At 38.2% G+C, this 12973-nt stretch overlaps 1 protein-coding gene across 1 annotated transcript in view; it reads left to right on the top strand.

Moving 5' to 3' along the window:
* LOC108239648 (phosphatase and actin regulator 1) overlaps positions 1 to 12973 on the top strand; it is a 50062-nt gene that overhangs the window by 10216 nt on the left and 26873 nt on the right. The gene's annotated exons all lie outside the window — the stretch shown is intronic.

Raw genomic sequence — 12973 nt, 5'->3', positions numbered from 1 at the left:
ATGTTTTTTTGTTTTTTTAATGAGAAATATTTGCCCCTCTAAACAATTCTGTTAATAGATAAGTCTTTATTTACGGAGACGCAGGGGGAACCTTATCTGTTGAGGGAACGGGGCTCGACGTAACAGCAGCAACTCGAGCACATTGCTGCCCCCTATATGTCAAGAGGACAAATAACACCTTTTCTGTTCAAATTGCCAACCCGCCACAGTGGCGTGTGTGTTGATCAAATTCACCATATTTACCCGGTGGCGGGTGCTAATTTCCACCCCTGTTCACAACACATATTCCAAGTTTTGCATTTTGTGTGGGACCTTTACTTAATCTTGCAGCATTAACTGTCTAGTCTGTCCTGTTTGTCATGTTAGCAAAATCTCTCATTCACCACTGGACAAATTTTGATGAAACCTTCAGAAAGCAATCACCGGATAGACATCTACAACTAAACTGCCCCCTCACTGCTAATCAATATGCATTTTTTCATTGAATTTTCGGCTTTATTAATTGTTAACAACTGCTGCAAAATCATACAAATTAACTATTAGATTGACCGGTTTCTCCAACAGCTTTGCAGGTCAAAAGAGAAACAGTAAACAGCTGGAAAAGCTGCTGAGCAGAGAACTGCCTCGTGATTTCTTGTCAAACGCGTTCTTTATCCTTTCAACAAGGAAAATAAGCAGAGTTTGTGTTATCTCAGATCAAGGCTGTCTAGACTCTACCGCAGCTTCTCGTTTGCCAGCAGTTTGGCAGCTGTTTCATGTGAGCTCAGGCATTGCTGGGAAACATTTGTGTTTTCTTGGATGAATGAATGAAAAGATGCTTCTCTTCCGGGCGCCAGGGAGTGTTTTGCCTGAAGAGAAACATTGCTGCTGATGACAGCAGACTGTCGTTAGTCTCCGTGTTCCATTTCTCTCCCTTTCCCTCGCTACTCTACAATGAGCTCAGACAAAGCATGAGGATGGTACGGGGGCGATTCATACAACAGCTCAGTTGACTCACTTCCACCTGAAGAAGAAGTGGAGCAGGATTTAGCTTGCTTATTGCCAAGGAAACCAAAAGTCAAGTGGTTGCATGGCGAGGTGCTTAATAATGATCAACGGCCAGGTTTGCCAAGGATGCAAAACAAGCAATTACTTCTTATTATTGCTTTGCTCTGTTTATTTTTTTTCATTTATTTTTATAACACTGCTCTCAAACCAGCCCTTTTAGGACACCCGTACTTGCATGATTTTATTCTTTGTAGTATTTCTTAATGCTGAAAATGATTTAATCAGTCCTTATCAATCAAGGCTGGGTTCAGTCTTTGTGGCAAAGTTCGTCTTCCAAGGCTGTGGCCTGAACGACAGGCACCCTGTGGCTTTCTAATGGAATAAGAGGGCATGGATTTATTGCACAGGCCTGTTCGGAGTCAGCACTAAACTAATTTGTCCTGCAGTTAAATGGCTCTGCACACAGACACAAAGACATAATAAAACATAATGGAATCATTTTCTGCTCAGCTTTCAACACTTGTGTCATCTGCCATTAAGTATAAAAGCATGGAGGTAAATATGGATGGTTGACCTGCCTAATATGTTGGATTTTACTCATTAGTCCTGCCACTAAGGAACCCGAAACACGAGCTGAGAACTGATAGTATTTGTAGCTCACTAGAGGTTTTCGGTCAAATGGCTTAGATTTATGCACGTGATCGGGTCGGCATATATTTTGCTGCGCATCAACATGAATTCCCATCAGTGTGCCGTGTATGTGCTGCCTGCTGACACAGCATTCATCCTGCTGGCAGAGAATGTCAGAGGGGTTTTATTTGATCATCATTCAGCAGCTCAGTTTTCCAGCAGCCTCATCTGGTCTCTGTCTGCAGACTCATGCTTCACACTTTTGCACACATTTTAGTCCGCGCCGTTATCCTCACCCTTTCATTGCGTGCCTCCATTTCTAATTGTGAGTGTTGCAGATTGAAAATCAATCAGTCAATCGATAAACATAACAAAAAATAAGTAAATAAAAGCAGAACTAGAGAAACAGAGAAAATAAAGGCCTGGCATTCCTCGAAGGAATGCAAATCACATAAATTATAGGCTAAAATCATTTCATGCTGAGAAATGAAAGAGTTGTAGTGATTTAGGGACAACCTTGAAAATAATGTTTTGCACATCTCATGCAATATTGCAAAATTTCACACTCAGAGAGTGTGTGCTGTGAATGACTTTCAGCTACTTCCACAGCAAATTTTAGCTCAGTATCAGTAAAACTGGCTGAGTTATAGCCCACTGTAGGTCCGCCTGTTTTCACATGTTTGAGGTTTTTCAGATTTTGTGTGTCCTTCGGGACAAGCGCGACAGCACATGTACAGCACAGCTGCACTGTTTGACAGTATGCCAGCTGGAGCTCCCTCTGTTATTATTATGTTAATGTGTTCACCTGCATGCAGCCAGACAAAGCTGAAACCCAGACCGGGCCGCACCGCTGATGTTGCACGTCGAATAACATGTGGCATTATGCAAATGGGATTTGGCATACCTATACGCCAACATGCATGCTAAGTACCACATTTCTAAAATAATAGATGTTGCACATATACTGTAAATACAATAAAACACAGTCGGAGAATGTTTAATACGGATGCCAGAGCATCATGTTGGATTCTGGTTCTTTTTGTTGCAGCCACAATAAGCTGAAAAAAAAAAAAAAAAAGCCAAACGCTGTTTATTCACCTCCCACCACTCCCTCCTGCTCTCCCTCTGTTGCAGTTCTAGCGCAGCTTGGCTGTCCAAGAGAAAGCAATCAATACACACCAGATGCATGTTGGAACACGGCAACTTTCTGCTGCAGAGCACCACGTGCCAACCGACAATTCACAACAACGTCAAAGGCGCACTTTACGCAGAAACGGGAGGATAATGAAGCTTCTTAAAAAAGGAAGATTTTTGTCTGCACAAAGAAGTTTCATGTTGTCCTGTTGGAACAGACAGTAAATTTCGGATTAAATAGCTGGGCTGGAGCCAGTGCAGAGGCTGTTTTCAGATGTTTGTAGCAACGTTAGTCTGTTTGAAATGCGGTGAACAAATTGGCAATAATTAGAGGCAAGAGATTTATATCAGTTCTCGTTGTCGGTTTCTACCTCGTTCCAATCAGCACACGGCAGGCATTTCATGTCATTATATGGGAGAGAAAAAGCACAGGAGCCAAGCTTTGGCTGCAAATAGACCTTCTTGTTCTGAAGCATCTTGAGTTTGAATAAAACATGAGTGGGAAAATCATAGCAAAAAATAGCACCACTGAATCAAGGACTCTTGCTGTGCACAATTTCAATCGACCACTGGTGCCACCTGACCAGAACACTTGCCAACATCTGTAGAAAGAATTTTTTTATTTTATGTTTTTTTTTACTTTTTAATAAGAGCCTTTAGGAATTCAATTTCCCACTGATTTGCTTCACACATAGCAGATGATAAATAGATGCTCTTTATAAAAGGCTTTTTAGCTGAAAAGCGGAGCATGATGATCTGCTCACGGGACATATTTATAGCCGGGTTGAGTACATGCTGAGCAGAGAGGGGTGAAGATTCCACCGGAAAATCAAAGACAGCATGTCCAACGAGCAATTATGAGCTCTGCCTGAAATATATTTACTCTCAAATGCTCCCTCCATAGAACTTAAAGAGGCATACATTTACCAGAGCTGGAAGGGGAAAAGGATTACAGAAGCTAAGGGACAATAAGATGTAGATTCGCAGCAGAGATAATATATAAGCTCTGACCCATCGAGCAGAGATGATGGATGTTTCAACTCGGGCGTTTGTTGCAGGTGTCACCCTGTGGTGCAGCAGCTCTTTAGAACCTTTCTGCTGAGTAAGTGTCTTCATTGAGTCAGGCTCCCCTCAACTCTGCTGCAAACTCCAGACCAAATGCAATTGAAGCTGCACTGCAGCATTCAGCTCTGCTTCGGGACCGGATCACAAGGCCCAGGATGCATTTGAAATATTGGATACAATTTGTGCTCAATGAGAGGTGAAACAAAAGGGCTGACATGAGTGTTGCTTTGTTCCAAGATGTTTTGATGAAAGCAATTCAAAAGTCTCTGTCTAAACAAAAAAGGCCCCTCTTAAACAATACAAATACACCAAATAAATTAAGATGTAGCCATACTTTGTCCTGTTTCAGTTTTAATAATGTCAATAAGAACTGTGCATCTTATTTTTGTTTCTTCGAAGTAACACTCTTTGGATGTTGTGTTTTTTTTCTACAACGCAAATCGTTATGTTAAATTATGTAGGTCTGTATGTTAACTGATCTAACAAACTGCAGAAGAACCAACTCTCGTCTGAAAATGCTAATTTATTCTCTAAAGGTGGCATGTTTGTACTTTTTCTGCAGCGTGTCTAACAGAATAAACGTAGATCTGACTTGAAATATGTTGAAATATGTTCTTAACCATTTGGTGGAGCAATCATATCAGGTGATCCTGAAACTTTTTTACCCTTGTTGTGGAAACTAATGAGAACAAATAAGAAACAATTAACTCATATACCAATAACAGACTCCTAAGCAAATCTAATCATATGACTGAATAATTCTCAGTTAAACATAAATGGAGCAAGTGAGCAATAATTTCTAACTAATCATCCTGATAAATTGTTAAACTAGATTACTATTACAAAATTTATTGGCTATTAAAAAATTAAATATAAAGTAGGTAAGGGACAATTTAAGGCCAATCTATCCAGGGTTTGAAATTGAAATGGTCTTGCGGTGTATTTTTTATTAAATTATAATGTATGACCCACAGTGTGATGGTATATGATGGCTGTTTTGTGGTATTCTGAAGTGACAGACCATCAGTAACAAAGAGGATGGGAAGTTATACCATGCTGTGTTGTTTGTGCCTGAAACTGAGAGATATTTGTTTTGACTCCAGCAGAGCCAGAACAAGCCAGAGGGAACCTAAACTCCAGCGGATGGTCTCCTGAATGATGTTTGACATCACAGAAAAGGTTCAAGTTTCCATTAGAAGGAAAAGAATCAGCAGCTCTGCAGATAAAACGTCTCAGAGGATTGGCACTGTCTCTGTCGGGAGGAAAAGGCTTTCGAGCTGCTGCCTGCTTTCATTTTGCGTGACTTCTTCGCTTTTTTGATTTTCACTCGCCCGCAGACAAGTGGTGTCATTGCCTCAACCTTTGCTTTTGTGCTCCACTTCCTGGTCGCAGCCCCCTCAAATCAATGCATCTGCCGAGAACAAAGAAAGTATTCAGTGTTCCTCTCTCCATCACCACACCTTTAGTTTTTCTTTTTTTTTTTATAAGGGCAAGCATCCAATTTGCTCTTCTAACAGAGATGTTAATTTCCTCCCTCTCAAAACAGCTGCTTCCTGTGACTCCCAATCAGCCAACTAGCTTTGTTGTCTTCTCGATTAACTGGAAGCAAAAACTGAAAAACACATAAAGGTGAAATCTAAAATCACATAATCTTTTTTAGTTATGAAATATAAGGTCTAAAATCTATGTTTTAGTTTAACAATCAAAGATTTGATTTAGTATTCATTTACAATCATATTATTCTTAAAATGGGAATTGTGCAAAGTACACAGTTGGACTATGTTTCCAATGTCTTTGTTTAAAACTTTCGCATGCAAGGCGGCGAACAATATGCATTCCTTCAAGTAATGCTACTGATCACGTTTATGAACATTTCTTTATGCCTTTTTTTAATCACATGAAGTATTGTGTTACTTCATATTTCTATTCTTTCTAAATATCAGAAGATTTTACTTTTCCATGATATTTTTTTTCACTACAGTTTGTTTATTGCAATAGAAGTAACTGTAATTTGAACAGCTTCACAGTCCTATTTGATAACAGTAGTTTCCCTGTTTTAATTGTCTAGGAACCGATTGGTAAAATACACATTAAATTGGAGTGATGTATGCAGTGCATAGAATACAGTCTGATGATGAGATTGAAAGAGTTTATGGAGCTCCACTGCTCTCTGGTGGCCGGAGATTTTATCACCGTCTTATATAGTTACACATTTCTGCAAAGCAAAACAAGGTGCTGAAGATAAAATATTGAATCATCAGTTTCTTGAAAATCAGTCATTAACAGACTTATAATCTGTTAATATGAAATCAAGTAAAAACATGACTTCAAACAATTAATACCCATAAAGTCAGGAAGTCATTTAGAATTGTTCAGATGTTTTGATTTGTTTTCTTACTTTTGATGCATTTCTTATACAGAATATGTATTATATGGTGTTATGTACCAAGAATAAGCCTTTAAAACAGTCAGAGTTTCTGCTGTGGGTGTCTCTTAAAGTTTGCCTTTTGGCACTGGGCTTGTGTGACCGTCTGTATGCCTCATTAGCCCCCCCACCTCTTCAGTCATCTTTTCTACTGAACTGTCTTCAGCAGTAGCTGCAAAGACATAACGGCCCAGTTTCTGTGCTTGCATTGAAGATTGGGAGATTTTTGGAAAATGAGCAGTTTGAAGCTTTTGCTACATGTTTCATAATATGGCGTCTCGCTCTCAGAGTGTGGTTTTTTACAATTTTTTTTTTCCCATCAGCCTGGCTCTGCATAAGATTTCTTTGCAGAGAGAACATTTTGTACAATTTCATGTTCTTTTGACGTTGAACCAATTTGCACAACCTTAAAAAGAACTGATATGAGCCTCTAACTGTATGTAACTTAGACTGTCATCTTTCCAGGAGCATAATTTTGGGAAATTTCTTCTCACACATGGTGAATTTGATGCTGCATGTGAGATTCATTCGGAGAGCCATCTGCTGAGCTTTATGGAGCCGTAGTTCCGCTTGCTTTTTGTTTCTGAACCTTTCCTCAGCGTGACTCTTATTGGTATTTTTAGCAGACTGGATGTTGCATGCATTTGTCATAAAATTGTCTGGGTTTGCTCACATAAAACTCCTTTAGAGTATTATTATATTTATATATTAGTGTAATAAGTGAGACCCCGCCTCCAGGCATGACATGTCAGACAGTTTTCAAACCTGAGAGAGTTAGCAGGTACATCTGTGACAACAACCGTGTTCTCCTGGTGCTTTTTGGTTGTACTGTGTGAAGAATTTTCCTTTGTGAATCCACTTTTTGCCTGTGGGTGTTGGTTTTAAACTCAGCATTTACCTTGTTGCCGTGTTTCAGACTCTTCATTGTTATCAAAGTCTTGCCTGAAATCAGAACCAGCCTCAGGTTCTGTTCAGTTCAGCATCTCGTGTCTCATCAAGTCAGCAGAAGTCGATATTCCCCTACCAGTGGTGCATGTTTTTGCTTTATTACACCAGATGTTGTTTTCACTTTTAGAAGAAATATTTTAAGATTTAGGATGCAGGTTGATCTTGAACCATTTATTTTGCAACAGGAACTGAAATTCTGGCTTTTATTAGCTAGAAAACATTTTATTGCATGTTCCTGTCAAAAGGTAAAAAAAGGCTTGTCAGTGTTCAGAGAAATTATCATTACGTTATTCCATTTGTCACAACATTGTCTTTTCTACGTCCTTTTCAGTCTTAATTTATGTGCAGTTGGTACAACTAAAACTGGACAAGTACTTTTTTGACACCACTTTCTGCCTTTTGTTTGGGGTAAGAAAAGCAATAATTCAGTCAGTAGTAACAGGATATATATATACAAAAAAATGTGGAATTTTTAAGAGTGAGAGTTATTTTGTCTTGTAAATTGTGGAGCTACATTAATGTTTAGACTCCTGAATTAGTGTTGAGATGCTGAAGAGTACTCAACACTCGCTTTTAAGATGAAAAGGGAAAAATTGAGTCAAATGAATAAAGATAAAAACTCAAAATAAAATGTCAGCATATTTAATTTACATTTTACATTTTTTCCTCCTTTATATTTCTTTCAAATTGATATTAAAAGACAGGGTAGATGACTTGTTCAGCTTTACTTGGAGAAGAATTTTGCAACACCCACCATGAAATAGTCTCATATTCCATATGAGAACTCATAGAGCAAAACAGATTATTTTATGGAAGAAGCACATGTCACATAACTCAGAAAGAACATTGTGTTTATGTGGAGTTAAAGTTACAATTTCTGTTTTTGTGCTGATATGTATAAATATGGTAACAAATGCAGAATTTGTAGGTTTTTGGAGCCCAGTTGGTTTTGCTGAGTCATACAAGTGTCAGCTTTTCTTCACAAACTCACCCTTGCAGTGATAAAATGAACGCAGGGAAACTTTACCATTATAGCATAAAATAAGCTATAGAAACAGAGTGTCTTAGGTGCTCTTTAGTCCATGATGGGTTTTGTTTTGGGTTTTTTTTTTTTGGTTTTTTCTTTTTACATTTTTAGCCCTGGTCGGCAAAAGCTTCAGACGAGTGACTGGATGGAAAAATATTCTGGTTTTATGTTCAAGACAAACAAACACAATGAAACAGGAAAACTGAAAATACATTTTACAAAACACTAAAGCATTTGGCAAAAAAAAATAATTTTTTTTTGGAGAAAACAATAAGCAAAACTCTTCTAAAACTATTCTAAAGGAATTTTATGTTTTCCTTGTTTTCTGTTTAAATTATTTTCTTCTTTATTTTGCTTTTGGAGTTTGTTGTGTTCTTTCGTGTTGTTTTGCACCCGAGGGCCACCAAACACTTCACCTTGAATCAGCAAAACCACACTCTTGATTGCGCTTCTGCAATCAAGTCTCTTTTTTTTTTCGTTTACATTTTAGGATTAACAGTCTTTTTATTTAGTTTTTATGTTTTAATGATTTAGAAGACACACATGCCTTTACTGTGACCTGTTAATCCTGACAAGAATCACAAAAAGCTGACACCATCTGCTGAATGTATGTCACCTTCTTTATTGCACCGTTGTCATTCAGTGAAAATGATCAGCTGTCGCCACTAGATGGCAGCATTGTAATAGGTTGGAAAAGCAGGAGGCTCTGCAGTGAGAAGGCCTCCTACAGCTGCCACTGCATCATTTAGCATTTTGAATTCTTTTGACTTATTTTAAAAGCAACATACGGTGCTGTGAACAAGTCATCCCCCCCTACAGATTTCATCTACATGTTTTGGATCATCAAGCAAATTTTATTATCAGACAAAGATAACTTGATTAAATGCAAAATGCAGTTTTGAGAGGCACCCACCCTCGGTGGCAACGACTGCAAATAAGTGTTTGCCACAGCTGGTTATGAGTCTTCCTCGTGGCTGTGGAGGATCATTCAGCTTCAGATCATTGTTCTGCTGCAGAACCCTCAAGTTCTTCCACTTAAAGTCATGAACTGATGGTTGGACATTTTCCTTCAGTGGTTTTCGGTAGAAAGCAAAATTCATGGTTTCATCAGCCACGGCAGGTTGTCCAGATCCTGAAGCCAAGACCATCACACTGATACCACCATGTTTACTGTCAGTATGATGATCTTTGTCTGAAATGCATTTAGTTTTATGCTAGATGTAACAGGACATACTCTTTCCAAAGTGTTCCACTTTTGTCTCATCAGTCCAGAGAATATTTTCCCATCCTTGGGGATAACCAAGATGTTTTGTTTTTTTTTCCTTTTTGGCAAATGTGAGATGCGCCTTTGTGTTCTTTTTGGTCTGAAGTGGTTTTGCCCTCAAAACTCTCCCAGGAATGCCATGTTTGGGTCCATCGCTTTCTTAATGTTGAAATATGAGCTCTGACGTTAACTGAGGCAAGTGAGGTCTGCGGGGCTTTAGATGTTGTTCTGGGTTCTTTTGGGACCTCCTGGATGTGCTCAGGTTATCTTTGTCTGGTATTAAAATGTGTTTGCTGATCTCAAACATCCAAGTGTGACAAAAAAAGAAAAACTGAAAAAGTCTGAAAGAAATGTGTAATGTTATTTATTCATTCAATTATTTATTATTTATACATTATTTTATGCAATAATTTCTATTTGTAAGGCAAAAAACCATTGAACAGTGATAAAGTTGTTGCTATTTGTAAGAAAATGTAAAGATTTTTAGAGCTTTTTCTTCTTCTCATTCTAATTATCTGCAGTTTTTCTAATAAAGTACATTTCACACAAAAGCAGCTGAATGCAAGACCAAGAAAATATACAAGAGCAGAGGAAAATGGACTGAGACAAGCCTGTGAATTTTAACAATTATCTAGATTTGTAGAAGCCTCGTACCACAATCCTGACAGTCAGTGACAAATTCTGAATATGGCGTCAGTAGTTGAGCTAAATTTTATTTATAATGACTACTATATTGACTATTACTGTCCAGAAAGGACACCACTGATGCACACAAACTGTGCTTTTTTAAAGGCAACAACGAGCACTCACAGAACAGAAAGCTTTTCACTTCTAGCACCCTCCTGATTGTCTCTCAGACCGTGTCGTGTAAACGTTATGCCATCTCATAAAGAGTAAGACAAGCAATAATGCCGTGAGAAAAAGACAGATGGGAAGGGAGCGAGAGATACAGGAAGAAAAGGAACAGCAGATTTGTAGTGACAGGCTGGGCTGTCGGAAGTTGTAAGATCGCTTCACCCAAAACCTCCATCGCAGCCATGGAAACCAGTCTAAACCAGAATCCAAAACATTAGACAACTGGAACAGCAAGCAAATCAGCACTTTTACTTTTTTTTTCTGAAAAACATCCAACTAAGGGCTGTAGATTTCAGTCATACAAAATAACTATTTTCTGAAGTTTATTCTAATGCATGTCAGGCAGGATTGGCAAATATGTCTTTAGCTGAGCTTCCTGTAACAGTTGCAGTGTATTGTGACACCTTGTTAAAGGTGCTGGGTAGGTTTTTATCCAACTGAATGAAACTTACTAACATTCTGTGGAAGTTCTCATGTAGAGTGAGCCCGGTGTCATCGCATGTTTATGTCATATGCTTGGTTGGTTTCAGGTTTGCAGGTCTGATGTGGTTTCTGCTTTAGCTATAAATATTTTAGTAAGTTTTGGAATTCAGCACTGGCTAAAAAAATACAATTGTTTTAGCGTAGCTCAAGTTAGATGCGCTGATACCTCCAGTTATACACCAGAAACATGCAGCATTTTTCAGACAATCATAAAACTTTACCTCTTTGCAAACCTCTTATTGGTGCAAATATTACTCTGGTTTGCAGCTTTTATGTATGCAACAACAAATAAATAAATGGGAACAACATGTCTTTTTGCAAAAGACTGCCGCTGACAAATTGCCAAAAGATGCTATTTAAAATTGTTTCATGGCTTAGTTGTTTGTTATGTATAAATGCATGTTTGGGTTATTTTGAGTCCTGTGCCTTTTTAATGCAATAATTATTTATAGATCAGGGGAGAGCAAAAAAAAAAATAATAAAAAAACTACAAATTGCTTTGCTTTGACAATGGTGAAGCACAAAACAGGTCTGAGAATGAATAAAAAAGGGTTCCAATGGAAAAAAATATATATATATTTACCCTTAAATGTTTTAGGAAATACCACCTTAAAAATCAAGCATTTGGATTCTTTGATTTCAAACTATAAATAAATCGAGGGTTATAGTTTAATACCTTCACACAAGATTTTGCATTTATTTAGGATCCTACAGGGAGGTGCTATTGAATGATTTTAAATATTTATTTTTGCTTGATTGGGTTGATTTAAATGAGTCACCATTAATCAATTAATTATTAATATTCACATTTTAAACTGAATAATAGAACCCTACTCAATGCTTATGATGCTTAAGTTGGAGTTCTGCCAATTGTTTTTACTAGATTTGATGACTCCACCATGAAACGCACAATGTCTGCTGAGTAACTTGTATCACACACCTTTAAACAATAATGACCAGCTGCCACCAGTTTCGAGCAACAAGCTGTCTAATGAGAGCATTTCTGACAGGGAGATTGAACAGACAAAACATTAAGTGAGGCATATAGACCTTTTGATAGGCACCAGCTCCCTGTGGCCCTGAAAGGAGGAGTGGGTAAAGAAAATGGATGGATGGATGGATGTAGACCGTTTCCATGCCCAGATATAACATAAAATGACATTTTATCTTGTATATATTTTTTACATAAACACATAACAGAGATCATTTCACTAATATTGCCATTAAATCCAATGTAACCCTGTTATTAGAGACAATAAGGAAAATTGAATATATATATCACAAAGGACATCAGGTGTGAGCAGCTGATTAAATCTGCTGGAGCTGTGACCACTGCTGCACGACACGGTGGTGACATGACAGCACTTGTATTTGCTGCTAACAGATGACCTGTATTTGATCAGATTTATGTAAGATTTATTCGATCGCAAACAGGGGGGGCAATACATGAAGAGCATACAAAATCTACGACAGCAAAATTACAAAGGCTTGGCTCAGATCACTTTTGATTTCTTTTGTCATCTTCAGGCAGAGTTTTGTTAATCAAGGACAGGAAGGGGGAGGAAGTATACAGCTGTCCTTGTTTTTAAAACTGGTGGCACAAAAACGACACAAATATGGGTTGCCTCTTATTCTACTCCTCTTGCTGCAGCAACATGTTGCAACAGTTGTATCTTCCTTACATGGAATAGGCTTTTGCCCCACTCTTAACTGGGCCATGTTGTAGTTGCTGTCGTTTAGGAAGAGAAATACAGCTTATAAGCAAAGAACGTATATCAGCATGAAAGTATGTGATGCTACGGTTGGACAGAGCCAAGGCAAGATGTATTTATGTCTTCGGTAGAGACGTGCTGCTTCATCAAAGTATAATTCATGCATGTTTTAACAATGATTTTGTACACAAAAGAACCCTTTTTATGTGATGTTTTCCCCCTAAACTGTCACTGCAGGAGTGAAATTTTGCAACAAAAAGTCTGCAGCTGAAAGCACATACTTCCCGGCACGGAGATGGGAGTAAATCTGTGCCTCTGTATTTCATTTCAGAAAGGACTTTGATGCCACTGGAATAAGCTGTGGCTCATTGTGGGAACATCAAAGATAGTCCCCTCTCCCACACACACACACACACACACACACACACACACACACACACACA

Source organism: Kryptolebias marmoratus, linkage group LG20, assembly GCF_001649575.2.
Source record: "Kryptolebias marmoratus isolate JLee-2015 linkage group LG20, ASM164957v2, whole genome shotgun sequence".
Taxonomy (NCBI): Eukaryota; Metazoa; Chordata; class Actinopteri; order Cyprinodontiformes; family Rivulidae; genus Kryptolebias; species Kryptolebias marmoratus.
This window is presented reverse-complemented; position numbering and strand designations above follow the sequence as displayed.